Source organism: Schistocerca americana, chromosome 3 (assembly GCF_021461395.2).
Source record: "Schistocerca americana isolate TAMUIC-IGC-003095 chromosome 3, iqSchAmer2.1, whole genome shotgun sequence".
Taxonomy (NCBI): domain Eukaryota; kingdom Metazoa; phylum Arthropoda; class Insecta; order Orthoptera; family Acrididae; genus Schistocerca; species Schistocerca americana.
The window spans coordinates 461,514,472-461,539,342 of NC_060121.1; positions in this window are offsets into that span (position 1 = coordinate 461,514,472).

The window sequence follows — 24,871 nt, forward strand, 5'->3', positions numbered from 1 at the left end:
TGTTCAATTACATAATAATTTAAAAAGTTGTTGTCGGTCTCATACAGTGCCATACAGAACACTTCGAATCTAAAAAGTCTTGTGGGATGAAATCAGGATTACAGGGGAAGTGCTTCCGATACAGGGCAGGAGAAATTCCGTTCCGCAGTACAGGTCCACGTTTAGCTGCACTCTGCGCCTGTAATGGAGACAAACCGCGCAGCATGCCGTGCCGTTCGCACTAAATTAGACGTATGGGCTCTGGGCGACGGCAGCCGGCTGCTTCTCGTGGGGAGTGAACGACTCTCAAGGGAGGCCGAAGCCGAGCTGCGCCTTTCCTGCGCACAGACTATGGCCTGCATTAGGGCGCGCGCTTGCAAATCCTCCAGGAAAATATACGTGAAAGTGCAGCTGTAAAGCGGGCGAAAACCTAGGACCAGAATCAAATAGTGCTCAAAAGAAAAATGATATGGAACATTTTTCTCCAACTTCTCTATGTTTCAAAGCAGGTGAGAGCCTATGTGTAATCGTGAAAAGTTTCAAAAAGCTAAATTTTTTACAAAGAAATTAAATACAGACGTTACGCAGTTAAGCACAACATTGACAAATCCCTATGTTAAATACTGCTAAACGCTTAGAGCTGCTAGAAAAAAATGTAATTAAATACTATAAAACTAAGCATATACATTATTGGTATTATAAAATACTTGACACATAGGTACATTGGGATTCAGGTGCCCCTACCAACAGCTCTTATGCAGATTCTGTGGCTTCAAAAACCACACATGACGGTGTCACTTTCTCTCGAACTATTAACTCTACAGAAAAAAATAGGAGATTTTTGTTGGAAATTTCATGTAATTGAATTTTGTACTGGGAGACATTTTCGTTGGGGGCCCCGGTTTTAGTATTATTCAAGAAAAACGCGTTTCAAGGTGACGTCTGCAATTTTTCTTGAATAATGCTAAAACCAAGGCCTATAGCGATTACTCATCACGGTACAAAATTTGACTGCATTAAGATTCCTACAAAATGTTGTGTTAATTTTTTGTTATTGGAGTAATATTTTGCATTTAGTTAGCGAGGGAAACTGGATGTATGCGACAGGTATTTTAAAGCGTTGTGATTTGCGTAAAACTGATGATTAGGAGCATCTGAATCACCCAGTAGATACAACACCAGCCAACCAAGTGTCAAATAATTGTTGTACAACATTTTCAGTGTCATTTTCAGATGGGGCATGCAAAAGTGTGTAGTTACGTATGTAACCTGTATATTCCTCTCAAGATGAACCTGAAAAGATTAGAAAATTAGTTTTTGTAAATATAAAAGATCGTAAGCTGTGATGCCGTTATTGGTATTTACAAATTGCATAGAAATGTCTCCAGATGGAGTAAAAATACTTTACTGTTGCATCGGGAACCGAGAGAACGTTGCTTATTCGCCTCAATAAAATAATTTTTAACCTCGTTGCATGAGTTAGAAAATATGAATATCGCGTATCTGAACCTATTATTGGTTTAACGTCTGCCATGTCTGTGAATACTTTTAGCCGGGAGGTCGTTTAGTTAGAAACAGTTTTAATATGTGTAAGGCATAGTGCACTGGCTTTATAATAGTTATTTTTGGCAACTCTATCCAATCAGTCACTTTATTTCCTGCTGTCTTGTGAGTCGAACAAATACTTATCTACCGCGATCTATATTATCTTAATGTCAACGTTCATGCACTCTGGATCTCAACAAGATGTCTTGGTAACCACGTCTATCTTACAGGGTGTTTCAAAAATGACCGGTATATTTGAAACGGCAATAAAAACTAAACGAGCAGCGATAGAAATACTCCGTTTGTTACAATATGCTTGGGACAACAGTATATTTTCAGGCGGACAAACTTTCGAAATTACAGTAGTTACGATTTTCGACAACAGATGGCGCTGCAAGTGATGTGAAAGATATAGAAGACAACGCAGTCTGTGGGTGCGCCATTCTGTACGTCGTCGTTCTGCTGTAAGCGTGTGCTGTTCACAACGTGCAAGTGTGCTGCGGACAACATGGTTTATTCCTTAGAACAGAGGATTTTTCTGGTGTTGGAATTCTACCGCCTAGAACACAGTGTTGTTGCAACAAGACGAAGTTTTCAACGGAGGTTTAATGTAACCAAAGGACCGAAAAGCGATACAATAAAGGATCTGTTTGAAAAATTTCAACGGACTGGGAACGTAACGGATGAACGTGCTGGAAAGGTAGGGCGACCGCGTACGGCAACCACAGAGGGCAACGCGCAGCTAGTGCAGCAGGTGATCCAACAGCGGCCTCGGGTTTCCGTTCGCCGTGTTGCAGCTGCGGTCCAAATGACGCCAACGTCCACGTATCGTCTCATGCGCCAGAGTTTACATCTCTATCGATACAAAATTCAAAGGCGGCAACCCCTCAGCGCCGCTACCATTGCTGCACGAGAGACATTCGCTAACGATATACTGCACAGGATTGATGACGGCGATATGCATGTGGGCAGCATTTGGTTTACTGACGAAGCTTATTTTTACCTGGACGGCTTCGTCAATAAACAGAACTGGCGCATATGGGGAACCGAAAAGCCCCATCCTCAAAAAGTACTGGTCTGGGCTGCCATTTCTTCCAAAGGAATCATTGGCCCATTTTTCAGATCCGAAACGATTACTGCATCTCGCTATCTGGACATTCTTCGTGAATTTGTGGCGGTACAAACTGCCTTAGACGACACTGGAAACACCTCGTGGTTTATGCAAGATGATGCCCGGCCACATCGCACGGCCGACGTCTTTAATTTCGTGAATGAATATTTCGATGATCGTGTGATTGCTTTGGGCTATCCGAAACATACAGGAGGCGGCGTGGATTGGCCTCCCTATTCGCCAGACATGAACCCCTGTGACTTTTTTCTGTGGGGACACTTGAAAGACCAGATGTACCGCCAGAATCCAGAAACAATTGAACAGCTGAAGCAGTACATCTCATCTGCATGTGAAGCCATTCCGCCTGACACGTTGTCAAAGGTTTCGGGTAATTTCATTCAGAGACTACGCCATGTTATTGCTACGCGTGGTGGATATGTGGAAAATATCGTACTATAGAGTTTCCCAGACCGCAGCGCCATCTGTTGTTGACAATTGTAACTACTGTAATTTCGAAAGTTTGTCTGCCTGAAAATGTACTGTTGTCCCAAGCATATTGCAACAAACGGTGTATTTCTATCGCTGCTCGTTTAGTTTTTATTGCCGTTTCAAATATACCTGTCATTTTTGAAACACCCTGTAACAGCGTCATTCTTTCATTTGTTTACGTTGGCGTACATGTATTCTGCTACGTGATTTCAGATGCTGATCAGCAATTTCGCCGCTTGGTATAAAGTAATCACATTTTGGGTCACCTGTGGAAGGATGCAATTGTAATAGCTCATACCGCCGCCTGCAGTTCGAGAAGAAAGTTGCTGTAATTCCATACCTCCAAAACATTTTAATTATTGATTTCTGTGGGGAAATATGCCGACTGTGTAATGGTTGCTACCCTTTTGAGTCCTGACACGAGTCATCAACAAAGAACGAGAGCCTTATTCCAACAGTTAAGATTCGTGTCTTAACACATAATGTGTTAAACATAGCCGCAGTAATAATGCAGCGTCAGCTACCTAGGAAATTCTAAGTACGTTTAAATATCCGTAGTTTCAATTTCCAGTGGACTGTACAAAGACGGTCTGTTTGCCTATATTATGCCATTGCATTGAAATCTCATGTTCATGTAGTCCTAGTAACAACTAAATTGTAACTGAAATGCTGAAGGTTGAAAATCTCAAACCACCCACGATAGACTCACGTTCTATATAGATTCGGATGGTGTGTGATGTGCCGGGAGGGATTTTAAACGCCAACTTTATCGCACCATTGACTTACTACTACCGGTTACGACATATCAACTAACAACTACCGTTTAGTCTCTCTCCGAGTGGAACGCACATCTATCGCTGGCTGCAGGAAAGACCTAGAATGAGTAATGCACTTCCAATCGTATTCTACGTATAAAATACCAGCAATTCGCCAGTGTGACGATAGAAAAGCGTTTGAGCTACTGTTACACGTTTCTCTGTTCTGTCTCTGAATTATGTTCGTAATACGAAACTACATGGCCTAATTAATGGTTTTGAAAAATATATCAGTTAAAAAGTCACACTTGGCATCTTGACGAAGTTGTTGTTATATCAATATCTCCCTCAGGACATAAAATATTAAAATTTTTGCTGCCGGTTCTGCGTAAAAATCCTATTGTCATTTAAATATCAATGAATATGTGTCCTACTATCAGCATGGTACTTCGAATACACTTTCATCGTTTCTTAATACAGTCGCGAAGTGAACTTATAAATGTTATCTTGGTGAACTACTATTTCAGTAAGTTTATACCTGAATACAGAATAAAATGTTGCGGTATTATTTGTAACAGAGTTGATGTTAAATTATCACGAACTCTTTTGCGATGGATTTGTTCGGTACCATGGAGAGGTACCGTACACTGTACTTGCGCTATTTTTTAATTTAGCTAGTTGAATGAGAGCGGAAACCTTATTTAGCTCGATGTATGAAGTCTCTCACTGGTCCAATGGTCTCTGCAGCAAACCAGGAACATATGGTTGATAGAGCTATAGTTGCTTTTCACCAATGTTGAAACAACTGGCAGTAGATATATATTGTGCTACGTTCTAGTATGCCATCAGTTCCCGCCTTAATACTGTAGCAACAAGCGGTTAAGTGCAATGGGATTCGATGCAACCTCTCTTTGTGTGTTCAGTACGTTAGTTCAGAGTGATTAATCGTTAGTATCTTCCTCGTAATTCTTTTCCGTGGCTTTGCTTGTCTCGTTTTCATCCATTGTTACGTTTACTAGTCAGGCTCTTGTAGAAATAAGCTAATGCCGTTGAAAATATTGTTTTCGTCGTATTCAGTTTACTTTAGCTACGAAAAATTAGAACGACTCTTCGAGTTTGCTACTCCAAAGATGTTTTGTAGGTATTCCATTGCATACGACGTGTTATTACGGAATTTACTTATTATAGGCTTTGATTGTAGCTTCGTAAAGAAAATAAATAGATTAGAATGTATGTCACTGAATATTCCTCTCTTTGGATGAACTTGCTTCAGTCTTTGAAAATAATTCACAAGTTATGTCAATTTATATAAAATAAATCGTCCAGAGACGTTCATTAATATACCTACGACATCTCTTGTAATAACATTTTAAATTTTTCAACTTATTTTCAGTTATCGTACACAGTAAAAAAAAATCTTGTAGATCAACTTCGTTATATTCTGACCATTATTCACTTGCCAAATATAGAAAATGATTTCGGCCTTAGTCAATGTAATACTTCCAGTGACGTGAACAGCGGGGCAGGTATAATTTTACAGTTTTATGGACATAGACTAACTGATTTATAATATCACACACATTTGATCTGTTTAGGATCATTCAATTATTATTTTTCTTCAACAAAGTACAAGAACTAAATATAAACGACGTAGAAGCGGTCATAGACATCTTCTCGTGTGTGCTGGTCGTTGGCTTGTAGGTTCACCACGATCGTCCCTTATCAGCCCCGTCACGAATAAAGTGTGTGAGGCTGCTCTACTCTACTCTCGTTTGGTGACATGCAACAAAAACAATACACACTATTATGAAGTTCCATTTTCTACTCTGAATCACCTAATACACTCAAGGTACTCCTTAAAAATTACTGAATTTCACCGAAAGTCGCTCAGCTCCCTAGGAAAGTAGTCAAACCGAAACATTTAGCACATTGTAGGCGTTGGCGTAAGTGAGCCGCGAATATCACTGATGGGATAATTAAACGACTAACCCTATTGTCATATTTATGGTTACATATTTTGCAATCTGCCTCTACTTGCACTCTGCGATGCTACTTTTCTGAAACCTGGAGGTAATCTACTTCTTTTTCACGGTAAGAAATACTTGTAAAGCTGGAGCTATATAATTTAAACTCGATGGTTTTACAAAGGTAGCAACATCATAAAAGGCAATCGTTGACCTTAAGAAAATAGATTATGTAATCATCTACGGTAACTTACATTTTGAGGACTTAACAATCGTGTCCTCTTCATTGGTAATTCGTCACCATTAGCATTGCTGATAAAATATAATTTCAAAAACAGATACGTCAGGACGTAGATTGAAGGGAGGCAGATTAAAATTTATCACCTCGTCAACGACTAGTCATAACAGATGGAGCACGATGTCGAACAGCGGGAGGATAAGTAAGGAATCGGCTCTTTACTTTTCGAAGAAACCACCCCGGAATTTGTCTTTGCGTGCTAGGGACGCCACGACAATGGTAGTACGGGGATTTGAGCCGCCGTCAAGTGCCTGACCACTGCGCTACGTTCACACGTAAGAAAGTCATCTGTTTCCCTTATATTATCATGCTGCAATTAAAATCATTAATTGCAATTTATTATCGTGCATTATCTTCAAAGGTATCAGAATACCTATTACGGGACATTAATAATGGGTGTATCCAACTTTTTCTTTTATGGCGTCTACTGAGGACATTTAAATGAAGTGTCTAAATGTCTGTGAAGTAGTGGCAGCCCATTCTTCCTCAATATCCGAAACCAAAGATGGTAGTGATGTTGCACGATCGGGTCTGGAGTGAAGTCGACGTTGTAACTAATCGCAAAGAAGTTCCATTGCGTTCTGGTCGGGGTTCTGGGCAAGTCTGTACATTTCAGGAATGGGGCTGTCTGCGAACTCTTGCCTTACTGATTCTGCTTTAAGACAGGTTGAATAGTCACGCTAATGCAGTCATCTTCGAACTGTTATCCTTACGTGTGCAGTACACAATGCTTTAAAACGTGCTCATAGCCTTCTGCATTTAGAGTGTTCTTTAGCGCAATTGGGAGACCACACCATAATCGCGAAAATAGCCGCCATATAGTAACAGCACCATCACATCCTTACTTCACTGATGGCACTACCCGTTATGGCAGGTTCTCCAGGCACTCCCACCGAGCGAGGTGGCGCAGTGGTTAGCACAATGGACTCGCATTCGGAAGGACGACGGTTCAATCCCTCGTCCGGCCATCCTGATTTAGGTTTTCCGTGATTTCCCTATATCACTTCAGGCAAATGCCGGGATGGTTCCTTTGAAAGGGCACGGCCGATTTCCTTCCCCATCCTTCCCTAACCCGAGCTTGTGCTCCGTCTCTAATGACATCGTTGTCGATGGGACGTTAAACACTAATCTCCTCCTCCTCCAGGCACTCCCTGGATCCAAACTCTTCCATCAGATACAGTGAGATTCATTACTCCAAACCAAAGTCCAGTCCTAAACAGTTGCATAATGCTGGCTTCAGAAATGCGTGTCTTTCGAGTAGCTGCTCGATCATTGTACCACTTTTTTTAAATTCCTGTCATTGTGCTACTTTTTACAACAACCTTCTGCAATGCTTGACGGTCAGTGTGCTTCAGTACACGAGGTCTATTTGGTCTTGATTTAGCTGAGTGTGTTCCTTCGCTTTTCAACTTCACAATCACATGACTAATAGTCGACCTGGGCAACTTTAAAAAGTTTGACTTTTTCTGATGGAGTTGGTGCTCAGATGACATCCAGTCACTAGCCCTCGTTCGAAGACAATGAGCTCTCCTGATCAGCCATTCTACTGTTACTGCTCGTCTACCGACAAGAAGTTAATACGCCTCCCTCCTTTTATACTGATCTCCTGAGGTGCCTAGTGATCAATTTCCCATTACATATTGATGTCCGAGTACTTGTAATCACATACCTTACCTTTTCTATTGACATTTTAAATGTTGCTTAATAGACTTCTATCTGGAAATTTTTTCGTTTTTCTTGAAATGTCACAGTAACCAAGCTCTTTCTGATTTACAGCATTTTTTTTTACCTCACTGTGCAATAGTTTTGGGCTGTTCAATAGTTTTTAATTTCAACAATTAATTATTTCACTTAGTGCCTTCCACACATGCCATACATTTGAGAATACTATGATATTTAGTAACACAATGATTGAATCACATTTCCACTTACTTGTATTATGAAATGTATGTGAGTGCGAAAAAGCGTTTTGGAGTGTATTTATAAATCACACACGGAGACCACTCTTTACAATACCCTCTTATAAATCTGTAGGCAAAAAATGTTGCGTCGTAACGACACCAGGCGTACTTTCATACTCAAAGTAACTGACATAACCTTCCCCACCATCCTCCAACCCTGCCGTATTACAATGTCCATTGCAGGTTCAAGTATGATGAAGTAATATTATTTGGCTATGAATATACATAAGAGAAGTTTCACACAAAATTCATAGTCATAAAGAGACATTATTAATAACCTTCCTTGCCTTCTTGATTCATGCATTTCACATTTTCCATGGCTTATCTCGTGGATACATTAACCTATGAACTTGCGAAGTGAATCACTTAAATACGCCTATGTTACATAGACAAACGTATTCCAAAAATTTCATTTCTCTACATTATTTTTTGGTGTTGCGACTTTCTCTGTCAATATGTATACAGTGTGGTTATAATTAAATTTCCAGTTTCAAAATGCTGTAGAAGAAGAACCATTGCTCATAAAGAGGTCAAATTTGAATGGAATATTGTCCAACTAGGGGGAAGTGTTAAGGAATAAAAAAAAATTTCTCACTAGATGGCGATGTAAGCTTAAATTGGGTGGCCTAAAAATAGGGGTGTGACACTACGACGGCTATGGTGTGAGTTGCATTTCAAACCAATCACGGCGCCACTTTTTGCATTCGGCAGTTGTGGCACTGATGGTTACGTAAGCCCATCCACCATGGGGAGGTCGTGCCATATGAGAGAAACCGTGTTTTAACTACCCTGAGGCCAAAACTGTATAAAAGGCAATAATGAAATCGGTTCTGAACTGTCATGAGACAGATGCAAGACAAATTGAATTATTCCCCACCGTTTTCTACTATACGGTGAAGCTTTCCCGGGAGCACGTTCAGAATGTATTGCGCAATGCATGCCTTCAATGTAGCTACGTCCGTAATGGGAGTACCGAACACAGCATCTTTTATATAAGCCAATAGCCAGAAGTCACTTGGATTAAGATCGGGTGATCTTGATGATCTGTCTCAAGGGAAATGACGACTGATAATTCCAGCGGAACCTTTGATGAGCGAGCAAGTTTTCGGTATTGATATATCCTCGTAAATTGGCTATGTACGTCCACAAAATGTTCCATGGCCATTAATTGTCCACTTCCAGGAGAGGCAGAAATTTTAGAGAGAACGTTTGTCTTACTGCTAGGTCAGCATGAAGCAACTCCTGAACATGGGTAATTTTGTATAGATAGCAATGCAAGATGTTTGGTAGAATTTTATGCACCATTCTCAAAGGAGTGTCCAAAGTTCCGGCAATTCCCCATGTACTGCATGTTTCCACATCATCGCTCGACCCCTCGTGTAATGGCATGTCTACATCTTCTACTGAAGTCGGAGCAGTTGCTTTCCTCCCTCTTTCTTCACCACAGTGCACTTCAAAAGAACCCGTCTTATCGATTTTCGTAACCATTTTCTCCAGAACCTGTGTAAACATCGGACCAACGCCTCTTTTCATGCCCTTCACTGTCCGGAACTTCTGTAGACCTACTGATGCGCAGTCACCATTCATGTGAAAGAGCTTCACCTGCAGCGCTCAATCCTGTACTGAGACAGCCATTCCGAGCGTCTCAGATGTAAAACAGGGAACAACTGTGTACCCTGCATTCCTTTTTTTTGCATAGTCTGCCGTTTACAGTGCCATATAGTGGTAAGATTTTCGTTAAACGTTTCATTTCAACTTCTTCGATATCATTCCGTTCAAATTCGACGACATTCGGAGCAGTTGTTCGTTTTTCACAGCGTTTTGAAACTGGGGCTTTAATTATAATCACTCCATACATGAGTATATCTCGCGGAATTATAATGTAGACAGTGCAGAGGAATCTTTGGTTGAAATAATGTAAAGGGGATCCCGGACTTGATATCAGATGGCAGATAATTACTGGTGTATTTTTCACGCTCTAGAGAACTGTAGACGTGCGTCAGTATCCATATTCTTCTTTTTAATTCTGCAGTAACTACTTTAAAAAGTAATAAAGTACTTTAAAAAGTAGTAAAGTAGTACTATTTTAAGTAGTACTACTTAAAAAGTAGTTCCTGCAGAATTAAAAAGAAGAATGTAGTTAATGGATGTCCATCAATAGACGTGCTGTGGTGATATATACATCTAAATTCATATTTTACAACCCACTGTTCAGTGTTTGGCAAAGTGTGTTGTCCATATACCATGCATTAACTTTTCTTCCCGTTCTGTCTGCGAAAGGTGCACGCCAAAAGTTACTGCTTCAGTCCATCTGAGCCCTGTACAATTTCGTTTGTTCATATTGTACTGCAATACATTTCTAGGTTTCACAAATTATTTCGACGACTATTGGTCTACATTTGCAAGTATCTGCCAGTTTAGGTTTGTTTTAGCATTCCTTGGCGCTGTCCCGTGGGTCAAAGAGACCATTTCTGCTGTCAATCTGTGCACCCATTCAATATACCTTCTTATCCCCGTCTGGTATCGGTTCCAATGGTTGAGAAATGTTCAAGGATAATTCGTACACGAGTTTTTCACGTAATCTCCTTCGAATGACGCTGGATAAATCATATGCATTTTGAGTGGTTCTTGTCATTTAAATAAAGCTATAGTAGACCCAAAAATTGTATTGTATGCTATTCTCCTATGAAGTATTCAATGTGCCCTGGATTTTGGTTATGAGGTGCCGCCCATTAAAATTATGATCGTACGCGGGAAATAAAATTAAAATTCGTAGATAAAAAGGAACAATCTTGTTCATTAACGTTCAGAAAGAAGTGCTTGCGGTCAACGTACAGTGTTTGCATTTTCCCAGTATCCTGCCAAAGAGGCGAGGCCAAGCGCCTGCTTAACTACGGCTGATACAATGTGAGCTATTTCGGTATAAAATAATGAACAGTTAAGTGTTTCCATATGCTACGTCAGTGTCACACGATGTTCCAGTAAGTATTAGTCGATGTATGTTGCAGTTCTAAGCACTTTACTTGGGGGGAAGACCTCCACAGAAGGAGTGATTCACTTCCAGTAAATCATCTGCATTTTCAGTGGCTGTTGTCATTTAAATGAAACTAGTAGATCCAAAATTTGGATTGTATAATATCTTCCCCTCAAATATTCTGTGTGCCCGGGGTTTTGGTTACAAAATGCCCTCCATTAAAATTATGGGCGTATGCGAAAATTACCGTAAAATTAAAATAGATAGATCAAAACTAATACTATCATTGATGTACGTTCAGAAAAAGTGCCTGCTGTCAAAACGCTGCAGTGCAGTGCATTTACCGATTGACAATCAACTATTCCTGATAGAGTTTATTTGCGCAGAAAGCACTGTACACTCATCACTGTAATCGGCAAGTTACATCCAAATATTCAAACAGTTCGCAGTAGACTTCTGTGTGGCTACAAACGGTGTTTCTAATTATTGATTACATCACTGTTAGTGCACGTAATGCGATGACATGTTGCTTGATCTGTTGTTACTTATGAGCATTATTTTGTACTTTCTTCTTCGTTTAAATTCTTTCACAACTTGAAGTGCTAGCGTCGTTAAGTTACAAAAACTTCCCTGCGTATGTACTCGTTGTCAATTTTGAGAACGCTTTTACCGCTGATCATTCGAGGAATCTCTTCTTGTTTCTTTATACAGGGTGGTCCATTGATGGTTACCAGGCCAAATACCTCACAAAATAATCGTCAAACGAAAAAACTACAAGGAACGAAACTTGTCTAGCTTGAAGGGGGAACCAGATGGCGCTATGGTTGGCCGGCTATATGACACTGCCATAGGTCAAACGGATATCAACCGCGTTTCTTTAAATAGGAACGTCCATTTTATTACATATTCGTGTAGTAAGTAAAGAGATATGAATGTAATAGTTGGACCACTTTTTTCTCTTTGTGATAGATGACGCTGTAATAGTCACAAATGTATAAGTACGTGGTATCACGTAACATTCCGTCAGTGCGGACGGTATTTGCTTCGTGATACATAACCCGTATTAAAATGGACCGTTTACCAATTGCGGGAAATGTCGATATCGTGTTGATACATGGCGATTGTGATCAAAATGCCCAACGGGCATGTGCTGTGTGTGCTGCTCGGTATACTAGACGACATCATCCAAGTGTCTGGACCGTTCGCCGGATAGTTGCGTTATTTATGGAAACAGGAAGTGATGAGCCAAATGTGAAACGTCACCCACGACCTGCAACAAATGATGATGCCCAAGTAGGTGTTTTAGCTGCTGTCGCGGCTAATCTGCACATCAGTAGCAGACAAACTGCGCGAGAATCGGGAATCTCAAAAACGTCGGTGTTGAGAATGTTACATCAACATCTATTGCACCCGTACCATATTTCTAGGCACCAGGAATTGCATGGCGCCGACTTTGGACGTCGTGTACAGTTCTGCCACTGGGCAAAAGAGAAATTACCTGACGATGACAGACTTTTTGTACGCGTTCTATTTAGCGACGAAGCGTCATTCACCAACAGCGGTAAAGTAAACCGGCATAATACGCACTATTGAGCAACGGAAAATTCACGATGGCTGCCACAAGTGGAACATCAGCAACCTTGGCGGGTTAATGTATGGTGCGGCATTGTGGGAGGGACGATAATTGGCCCCCATTTTATCGATGGCAACCTAAATGGTGCAATGTATGCTGATTTCCTACGTAATGTTCTACCGATGTTACTACAAGATATTTCATTACATGACAGAATGGCGATGTACTTCCAACATGATGGACGTCCGGCACATAGCTCGCGTGCGGTTGAAGCGGTATTGAATAGCATATTTCATGACAAGTGGATTGGTCGTCGAAGCACCATACCATGGCCCGCACGTCACCGGCTCTGACGTCCACGGATTTCTTTCTATCAGGAAAGTTGAAGGATATTTGCTATCGTGATCCACCGACAACGCCTGAGAACATGCGTCAGGGCATTGTCAATGCATGTGCGAACATTACGGATGGCGAATTTCTCGCTGTTGAGAGGAATGCCTTTACAAGTATTACCAAATCCATTTAGGTCAACGGACATCATTTTGAGCATTTATTGCATTAATGTGGTATTTACAGGTAATCACACTGTAACAGCATGCGTTCTCAGAAATAATTTCACAAAGGTACATGTATCACACTGGAACAAACGAAATAAAATGTTCAAACGTACCTACTTTCTGTATTTTAATTTTAAAATCCTACCTGTTACCAACTGTTCGTCTAAAATTGTGATCCATCTATGAAAAAGCGAAAAAAATGGTCCAACTAAAACATTCATATTTCTTTACGTACTACATGAACATGTAGTAAGATAATGGGGTTACTATTTAAAAGAAAAACGCAGTTGATATCCGTTTGACCTATGACAGCGCCATCTTGCGGGCTAACCATAGCGCCATCTGGTTTCCCCCTTCAAGCTAGACAAGTTTCGATCTTTGTAGTTTTTTCGTTTGACGCTTATTTCGTGAGATATTTGGCCCAGTCACGATCAGTGGACCACCCTGTATAGTTATTTAGACTACGATCTCTTTCTGTAATGTTCTTTACTTTTATATGCCTTCTGTAGCTTCTTTTCTGTGTTTTGGGTAATGCAGCTTTTTGTTCGTTTTAGAGTTAGCCAGAAGTTATAGAATTATGTTACATCTATCTCTACTTTAACAGAAACAAGGAATTTAGTATTTTGTTTGATAGTATAGTTTATAAAGTTATTGTACAGTTGAAGAAATTAGCGGACACAGAAAATTTAAATAACTTAGTTTATTTGCTAAATGAAACACAAAGAAATATAGCGATCAATTGGGATGCTTGTGTCATCTGTTCGTCAATGAATCAAATACTGTACGAGTAAAAAACACAAGCCTGATCCGATCAGTCCGTCATATTCTCTCTCCTCACACGATCGTTCGCCTACCCCCTTCCCTCTCAGTGCCGCATGGTGCTTGTCGCACAATAAGCGTTACCTTTTGTCAGTGTCACATTCATCTCCGACAGTACCAACTTATAAATATTTGAATGCCATGTACTAAAACGAGGTTTCTATCTCTAATTGTAATTATTTTCCGTTATTGACCATTCTCTTCTATTGTGTCATTTTAAAGCTATAATTAACGTTTTGACCATAAGCCAATAAGCTCTCCACCCCACAAAACTTGGTGAGCAAAGATAAAATGAATGGTATGTACTCATCCGACGATTATTGATGTCTAAATATTTGGGCATATAATTATCGGTGATAAGAATTGACGAATATATGTATGCCACACAGTATTCGTGTGGTTTCCTCTTTTAAAGGAGTTTGTAGCCAAGGCCAAATTGAAAATATGAAAGTAATTTAAGTGTCTCCAACGTGTTCCATTTGGGTAGAGTAAAGATATCGATTAAAGGAAGATAATGTAGTGTCCCATTATGCTGTGAACACTAGATCGGACTCGATGTGGGTTTAGAAGTAGGAAATCAGTAGTGACCATTTCAAACGAATCATTACTCTACCTCCATTAAGCGAATTTCAGAAACTGTTTAAGCAATGAAACTGAATGACGAGACGTAGAGTTTACCCTACCGGCCCATCATACAGAATGTACTTTAGTGTGTTAACCACTGCGCCAACCTATTCGGTGTTTAGAAACCTGCACACCGTATCCCTCTGTTGCGAACTGCTAAAAAAATGCTTCTTCACTTCGTCGGTATTTCTGTATTTTCAAGAATATACTTTGACTTCGTAAATATTCCAAATTTAAGATGAAATGAGAAATCTTTCGATCAACTGAAAAGGTACTAATATACCTAGTTCTACATTTAGAGGGCAAATAAAAAACACCTCTAAAATCAGGTGATTGATGGCGTTTATATCAGTGCATACTTGTTTTTTGTTGTGTTGATAATCATCATAAGGTAAGTAAGATATGCCAGTTCCATCCGTCAGTTTTTGTTTATGTTGTTGTTGTGGTCTTCAGTCCAGAGACTGGTTTGATGCAGCTCTCCATGCTACTCTATCCTGTGCAAGCTTATTCATCTCCCAGTACCTACTGCAACCTACATCCTTCTGAATCTGCTTAGTGTATTCATCTTTTGGTCTCCCTCTACGATTTTTACCCTCCACGCTGCCCTCCAATACTAAATTGGTGATCGCTTGATGCCTCAGAACATGTCCTACCAACCGATCCCTTCTTCTGGTCAAGTTGTGCCACAAACTTCTCTTCTCCCCAATCCTATTCAATACTTCCTCATTAGTTATGTGATCTACCCATCTAATCTTCAGCATTCTTCTGTAGCACCACATTTCGAAAGCTTCTATTCTCTTCTTGTCCAAACTATTTATCGTCCATGTTTCACTTCCATACATGGCTACACTCCATACGAATACTTTCAGAAATGACTTCCTGACACTTAAATTAATACTGGATGTTAACAAATTTCTCTTCTTCAGAAACGCTTTCCTTGCCATTGCCAGCCTACATTTTATATCCTCTCTACTTCGACCATCATCAGTTATTTTGCTCCCCAAATAGCAAAACTCCTTTACTACTTTAAGTGCCTCATTTCCTAATCTAATTCCCTCAGCATCACCCGACTTAATTAGATTACACTCCATTATCCTTGTTTTGCTTTTGTTGATGTTCATCTTATATCCTCCTTTCAAGACACTGTCCATTCCATTCAACTGCTCTTCCAAGTCCTTTGCTGTCTCTGACAGAATTACAATGTCATCGGCGAACCTCAAAGTTTTTATTTCTTCTCCATGAATTTTAATACCTACTCCTAGTTTTTCTTTTGTTTCCTTTACTGCTTGCTCAATATACTGATTGAACAACATCGGGGAGAGGCTACAACCCTGTCTTACTCCCTTCCCAACCACTGCTTCCCTTTCATGTCCCTCGACTCTTATAACTGCCATCTGGTTTCTGTACAAATTGTAAATAGCCTTTCGCTCCCTGTATTTTACCCCTGCCACCTTTAGAATTTGAAAGAGAGTATTCCAGTCAACATTGTCAAAAGCTTTCTCTAAGTCTACAAATGCTAGAAACGTAGGTTTGCCTTTCCTTAATCTTTCTTCTAAGATAAGTCGTAAGGTCAGTATTGTTTCACGTGTTCCAGTGTTTCTACGGAATCCAAACTGATCTTCTCCGAGGTTGGCTTCTACTAGTTTTTCCATTCGTCTGTAAAGAATTCGTGTTAGTATTTTGCAGCTGTGACTTATTAAGCTGATAGTTCGGTAATTTTCACATCTGTCAACACCTGCTTTCTTTGGGATTGGAATTATTATATTCTTCTTGAAGTCTGAGGGTATTTCGCCTGTTTCATACATCTTGCTCACCAAATGGTAGAGTTTTGTCAGGACTGGCTCTCCCAAGGCCGTCAGTAGTTCCAATGGAATATTGTCTACTCCGGGGGCCTTGTTTCGACTCAGGTGTTTCAGTGCTCTGTCAAACTCTTCACGCAGTATCATATCTCCCATTTCATCTTCATCTACATCCTCTTCCATTTCCATAATATTGTCCTCATTTGTCATAAATTTTTGTTTATATAGATTTAAAATATTTGTATTTCACTATAATGGATTTATAAATATGTATCTATAACGTGTGCAATAAAACACCAACAGAAATTTGTTCACAGGTTTTTATAATGACTATGTTCCTTCAGTTTTAGCATGCGTTTCCACAATAAATGGCCTTCTGAGAAAATTTAGGTGTCGTAATTGGCTTTAAGATGATCCGTGTATGGGACTATCAAATCTATAACCACCCGTGTGACGATGGAGAACGTGCGAAATATGGTACCACAGGGAATTTGAAGCATTATAGCTGGCTAATGACTTCGAAGCTGAAGTGTTAATTATGAGAAAGGTTCGTGCGAGGTGCCAGAGGCTATAATTACAAACATCGAAATAAAATGTTCTAAACTGCGGAAGACATATGAGAATAGAATTTCTGGGAATGTAAGATTGAAGCGCTGCATTGAATTGCAATAAATCATGGACTACCGGAAAACGGAACGTAAGAGAATCGAATCATTTGACATGTATGCTATGGAAGAAAGTAGAGAGTTAGGTGGCCTGATAGGATAACAGAGGAAGTGCTCTGCACAGTGGTGAGGGGAGGAACACTGGGAAATCATTCACAAGAAGAAAGGACACGATGACAGGACGGATATTATGACATCAAGGAAAAGACTACCGTGGTACTAGAGGGAGCTGTAGACGGTACATACTATAGGAGAACGCACGGAACAGAATATATCAGACATACGATTAAGGACATGGGGTGCGAGTCTCACTCTAAGATGAAGAGATTGGCACAGGAGGTGAGTGCATCAGACCAGTCAAAAAACTGATGACAGTGTTGCCACCAGTTTGAATTTGATTCAGTGACCCTGGATGCCAAAATGTTGCTGTGATTGGCGTGTGTGCGAACCACTTCGAGCGAGGTACAAAGCAAAGTTCGCTGCTAATTGGTTTCAGCAAGTGCCCCTACAGCACCGATAAAAAACATATTCTATTTACGTGCTGCAAAGTATGGTGAGGCTTTTCTGCTATCAACAGGGATTTTTGGTATTGATTTAGTTATCTAAGAAGAGAGCTAGAGGTTATAAAATGCTGTATCTAGACTTACGGACTGCTAGTCTGTAATGTTTGCCAAGAAAAAAAAAAAGGTGTTTAATTTAGAAAATGACTGGTGCCTGGATAATCGGAAATATGACTGATTTGAGGCACAAATTATTGAGTAGGCTGCAATATACGCAATGATTGCGCTAATAAATATATAGGGCAAACTGGTAGGTCATTTCGAACAAGACTTCAGGAGCACATTAACTTAAATAACCCACGATATGCATTAACAGCGCACTTACGCAAATAGGGACAGAGCGTCATAAAAAAGATAAAAAGCCGTATTTTGAATATATTAGGGGAAGTAGAAATTTTTAGACGGAAAACGCAAGATTTACGTTGAGTAACCAGTTGGAATTAAAGCACCATAGCATTCTGGCTAATTTTGATTGTTTGGAAGATAAGATAAATTCCTCATTATTCTCGCTCGTAAATGTAGCAGTCGTAGTCATGATTATATGGATAGCGCCTGCCAGCTAGTCTCTCTTTGTCGTTCGTGTGGGCTGCTTTTATTTTTCCCTGAACCGAGCAGCTCTGCCATCAGATCGGTAATACACTGCCAATTGATATATTCCACATACTAATTTGTATAGTGCCGCGAGTAATCGTTTTAGAAGTGACCATTTTTATCGCCGATCCGCCCCCCCCCCCCCTTTTTAAAAGCTTTTAGCGTCCGCTAACTATAAAATATTTTTCTGTTTCGATGCAGGCAGATTTTTAATGAATGGAGCACTTCTTCACTACGTTTCGCTAGCGGTAGTATTGACGATATTCACAGAATACTAAATCTTGAATAAGAACGATTGCTATGCCTATGATCTTCTAACATCGTGGGTATATTTTAGACATTCCCTTATTAATTTTAATATCCACAATATAATTTTCTTTTTACCGTATTAAAGCTGACGATGCGGCTTTAGGTCGCGCAACCGGTTGCGTTTTAATAAACAACAATTTTACCAGCTGTTAGCGGAATTCTTCCTAACATCAAAACAGCAGTCCCTCACTCCCTGACCTAGGATTATTCACCTAGTCCTTATAGTACTTTTTCATACACCCCTTTTTCTTACCTGTGGAGATAATTTTTCTTTTGATTTCTCCCTATAATTTCACTCGCTTTTGGTAAGTGTGCTAATAATGCCTGCATTCGTCCATGATATGACATTCACATCACTTTAATCCAATGTCTGGATGCCCTTCCTTGGACACGAATATAAGCTCACTTAAGATCATGAAGTCGTCAGCACCGTTGGCTTGTAAGTTGCGTATTACCAGTGCCTGCTGAAAACTAGTAATAACAGCATCACCTACCTGTTTAGTTATCTGTGTAATGGTTTCCATCCTGCTTTGGTTAACACCTTTTCCAGACACCAATGTATTCCGTATGACTAAGGCACCTGCTGCCCAAACCATTCTTTTATTCTGTTCTACTTCATGTGTATGCCTTATAAATATCTTATTTGCTACATAGTTTTGCATCACTGGTCAGAAACAGGCTTACGCTAGACTGTGCCACTGTGTGTCATGTTCTGCTAGCCCCTAACACCTGCGGTGCGTGGAGCCGTTAATTGTTTAATGGTTTCCATGCGATCAGCTGCTGTGTTTAAATAACGGAAGCCACTTAGTCGGCGTTCGGTAATGGGTCTTATTTAACCTCATTACGCAGCTGGCGCTACAAAGGCTATCGCTACTGTTGCTCACGCTGCCGGCGGGTAATGAGAGTTAAACTGAATTACTGAGTTGTGTTGGAAAACTTGTTTAATAGATAATCCATCGATACAATTTACATAAAATTGCGGAAGTTTGACGAGCCATTGTCAAAAAGTAATATTTTGGGTAACATTTTCCTGTGAGGTACATTTATCTTTCCGTGTAATTGCCTCATGAGTAGATTTATGCTAGTTTTCAGTTGATTACATCTATAGTGGGAATAAAAGTAAATCATAAAACAGAATTTTTGTGATTAGAGTTTACCGCTATGACGATATATGATGGACTTTACAAGTGAGTCGTTGCTATGAATGCAAGTGTTGATACGTTAGGTATTCAGCCGATTTATTGCCATCCAGTCCTACAGTGCGTTTTCGGAAATTCCAGCTACAAACTTGTAGGACTTGTAGAGTGGAGTGCGCGAATAATATTTTGAATAGGAACCAATATCTGCAAACGGTGCATACTACAGCCGTTTGAAGACATATTTAGTAGATAGATATGCAGTTGCGTTGTCATGATAGGGGTGGTTACGTCGGATCGACTGATGTCATTTGACGTCTATCCGTCCTCTCTGACTTGATCTGAGCCTCATTCACGTATCTAAGAGGGTTAGAGCAACACTTTCGAGTACGCGTTTGTAGAATACACCGACATGATCCTTCTGAATGACAAGCTCACGGTAATGGAAGAGCTGCTCGTTGTTTGTATCAGGATCGTTCTTCACAACATCCAACCCCATCGCAAATCCTTTTCGCCACGATTACGCAAATGGCTTCGAGACAGGGGCACCTTCACCGTCAGCAGTCATGACTGTGCTGCTCCAGGGAGACTCCGCACACCCGAATTGGAAGGAGCCGTACAGCATCACGTAGAAGAGAACTCGTCAGCCAGTACTCGAGCAATTTCTTTGGCTATTAATGAGTGGAACTGCAAGACCAGTTATGTATTGCGTCACGACTAATCAAATATTTTTAAAAATGGTCACGTTACCAAAAAGTTTTCAAATGATCGTAGCACGGAAACGACAGGTTTCCCGCCATATATTCCGACTGAGAATATTATCTACTCACTTCTCTCTAGAAGTCGTAGAAGTTTCTAACGGGGATTTCCAAACAATCTGTATATTGTGTTACATATCTCCGCAATGACTACTTGCTACATGTTACGTCCTTGGTTGCCGCTTCATTTGTTTCAACATTTTCCTATTCTTACAATTTCGTTTCTCCACTGCTCTTTCCAGTGGACTCATTTTCTATAACAGGAATCAAGAAGTTACCGTTCGAAGGCCGTAGAGTCTATAATCGGTTGCCAGTCAGACAAGATCGCCATCAGCATTGAGGCCATCATCTCACCGATGCACCAAGTTAAATATACACTCTTGGTAAAAGGCCGTGTCCCGTTGCACGAAAAAGTCCGTAACTGCCCGCTGCACAGACTCGTCCGACAGGAATCGTCAACCTTTCAAGGCCTCTTTTAAGGGAGTCCAGGCGTGATAATCGCCTGGGGAGGAATCAGGAGTTCAGGAGGATTATAGGTAGTGTGCTCTGGCGTCTCCCTCTTCAGTCCACTTAATTAGACTTACGACATTTGTTATATGGGGATGCGCATAATCATGAACTTGGCACATGAGAGCATAACGGCGGTTTTCTACAGAAATACTACTCCATAAACGTTCCTCATTCTACGATGGATGTCTGTCATTGTTCATTCTTAAGCAGCCAAGTAAAGAACAACAGCACGTTGGTCTTATCCGGATGCATTTGATAATAAAATTTCTATAGTTCATGTTTCGCCAACGCCCTTGCAGCAGTGTTAACACCGGTTCCCGTCAGATCACCAAAGTAAGGGTTATCGGGCTGAGCTAGTATTTGGATGGGTGACCACTCGGTCTGCCGAGAACTGTTGCCAAGCGGGGTGCATTCAGCCCCTGTGAGGCAAGCTGAGGAGCTACCTGCCGCGCGGAGTGGCCGCGTGGTTTGAGGCGCCATGCCGCGGATTGCGCGGACCCTACCACCGGAGGTTCGAGTCCTCCCTCGGGGATGTGTGTGTGTGTGTGTGTGTTGTTCTTAGCGTAAGTTAGTTTACGTTAGTTTAAGTAGTGAAATGGAAATGAGCGTTTGGCGTCATTGGCTGGGAGGCCCCTTGCGGGGCAGGTCCGGTCGTCGTGATGCAGGTCTTATTACATATCACTCCTGCGCGCCGGATGGGAATGAAATGATGATGAAGACAACACAACACCCAGTCCCTGAGCGGAGAAAATCTCCGACCCAGCCAGGAATCGAACTCGGGCCCGTAGGACAGCAATCCGTCACACTGACCACTCAGCTATCGGGGCGGACAGTTTAAGTAGTGTGTAAGTCTAGGTGCCGATGACCTCAGTAGTTTGCTACCTTAGGAACTGATACGCATTTGAACATTTTAGGAGCTATTTGACTGAGAAGTAGCGGCTCCTGTTTCATAAACTGACATATGACCGGGAGAGCGATGTGCTGACCACATACCCTTCCATATGCGCATCCAGAGATTCTTGTGACCTGAGGATGATACGGCGGCCGGTCAGTACCGTTGGGCCTTAATGCCCTCTCCGGGCAGAGTTTAGTTTAGTTTTATAGTTCATGTTTCCGGATTTACCGCACACATGACTTAGTCAGGAATGCCAGACTAATCTCTTGCCTGCTTGTCGGTGCTTATAAACTTGAGTTGGAGTCTCTCTAAGCTCCACATCCGCTGCAGCAACATCTTGAAACTAAAATTTTTTGATTTCCCCTTATCTATTACTTGGCATTCTGTCCAAGTTTCTAGAAAGACGGTTCATGGCCAGCGTTATGAGTCCTATCATATTTTGTTGTCTAGCTATACTGACACATTTCTCCCATATGACATTTCAGTTTCACGCAGTTTTGAGTATACATTCCACATGGTCTTCATACAAAACTGCTTGATTTTGTAACGAAATAATAGGTACGGTTATTATCAAAACACCTATAATTCTGTTATTCCTTCATCGAAATTTTTGATCCGCAAATGTTTTTGAGATGATTGCGCAACGTGATTACGAGGCGCCACTGAGTTCCGTATGAATACTGTCCTATTTAATACTGCTGTATTTGAATCGTCAAACTTATCTAACATACATGTCACTCCCTGCCTACTTTAACGAGAAATACATTGCTATGATGGGCGGTCAAAAAGTATCGGTTTCACGTCGTTTCTCCTTTATATCTGCAACATAGCGCAACTTCTATGAGTGTATATACGCACCGACATGAGTCGAAACAGGACCAACGTTCTGTTGTTAATTCTTTCTTTTTTGGCTGGCGAAGGACAAACGTCGATAGACATCCATCTGAGAGTAAATAATGTGTATAGCGCAGCACGTCTATAGAAAACCACCGTTGTGGATTGGGGCGCCAAATTCCGTGCCGGTAGCGATTCGATACGAGGTGCCCAAATATCGCAGATGTCTTGAACGTAGAAGTTACGTCAAGTGGGGGACACACGAGCACCCACCCTGAACTCTCCCCATTGCGATTATCACGCCTTCGGTTCCTTGAAGAAATACCTTGAAGCGTTGACAATTGCTGTCGAAGGAGGATGTGCAGCAGGCAGTTGCGGACTTCTTCACGCCGCAGGATACAGTATTTTACAAAGAGAGTACCATCAAACTGGTTCGTTGGTGGTATTATTGCCTTAGTGCTTACGACAATTTTGTTTCATTGCCTTATCGAATCTGGACTGTACGGCCATGGAACAGAAACGTTTTGATAACCCATTATACCTCAGCAGTTTAAAAACTACAATTTTCTTAAACTTGTACCTGTTAAAGATGTGTGACATTTTTCTTCACGTAGTTTGACACAGTAATGTACTCATCAGTGAGCAACGAATTCCTTCAAAAACCACTGCTTCTTCTAGTAAAGTTTTATTGTAGTGTAAAGTACTGTGTTATAGTCGTCCAATCGTATCGACGCGACGGGTATGCTGCAAACTTAACTTTCGAGATTATTTCAGACTAAAAAATCCACGCAACTGAGGTCAGCTGGTCTTGTAGGCAATAGCACAGGATTTTCGAGACCTATTACTTCATAGTTTGTATCTTGTTGGTGCACCACATATGGTCTTACAACAGCATCAAAACCCTCGGATTCGCAATCGTGCACCCAGGACATTCCCCTAACATAGGCTACGAGAGAAATTTTGGCCCAAATAGATGGAGGAATGTGGGCATATCCTTGTACCTTGTGTTTACTAAGACAATACTGACGCTGAAGTCAGTGACGGCTCGTAATCTCACGTTTGCAGTTATCTCACAGAAGGGTCGATTGCGGACGAACATTTACTGCAGTTTTCTTATTTACATTATCGTGTATATTCATCTGTATCAGTTTTCAGTATCAAGATGCACCCGGATCATCATGGAATAAGAACATATAAAACAGACTGTAACTCTACAAACTGATCTGCAGTTACTAAAGAATAAATAACAGGTGCCTCATGGTTCTTCCTACGCTTTCAAGCCACATTTCTTAAAAAGTATATGAGTGTATGAGCACGTTGACGAACTGGTTCGCCATTTCACCATCAGCAGCACTCTTAATGGAAGATTCAAAAGAATCAGCACTTCATTCCATGCCTCTGCACCAGCTATGTTAACGAAAAGTTCATCGGGCTCCACGAAGAAGCGCGTATATAAGTTTCTAATGGCGCAGTAGAGAAGATACAGTTTAGGATAGAAATAGCAACCTAGGGCGTCAAATGTGTGTCACCACATGGTAGATTGGTGCGCTTCGATTTCTGGAAGTTTTACGACAGATTTCTATACTTTGTTTCCAGCCTCATTCACAACAGAATAATTCAAATTCGCATGAGCTAAGAGCACTCATTGAATCTGTGGTGCCGACAACATAATGATGGAACAGCGGAAGTTGCGCACCTCTTCCAGAATTAATGACTGCATCGAAGAAACCATTACCAAAAGCATGTCTGCGGAGACAGAGACAGAAACAGGCATAACGGTGGAAACGTCGCTCAATGCTGTTCTACCGTACGCTCAGGGAGCTACCTATTGTTTGCGGAAAATTATTCCTTGAATACGCCGCATCGGAAAAGAATGAAATAAATGCTGGAGCCGATAAAAGATGTAGTCGATCGGCTCACATGGAGGTATTTTGAGGTTGGTTTTCAGTGCAGATTAGTTTGCAATAGTTTATTACCAGCACACAAGTGAAGCAGTAGGATTATCACGAACAGCTTGGACAAAATAATAAATCTGTTCCGGCAGTACGTCAAACAAGATTCGGCCAACTCTGGAAGTGGGAGGAGGCTTGCTTACCAGATAGGTAGGGAAGTACCTTCAAAAAGAGGGGAGGCGATAGACAGTAAAGTGGCTGTCTACCGCGAAC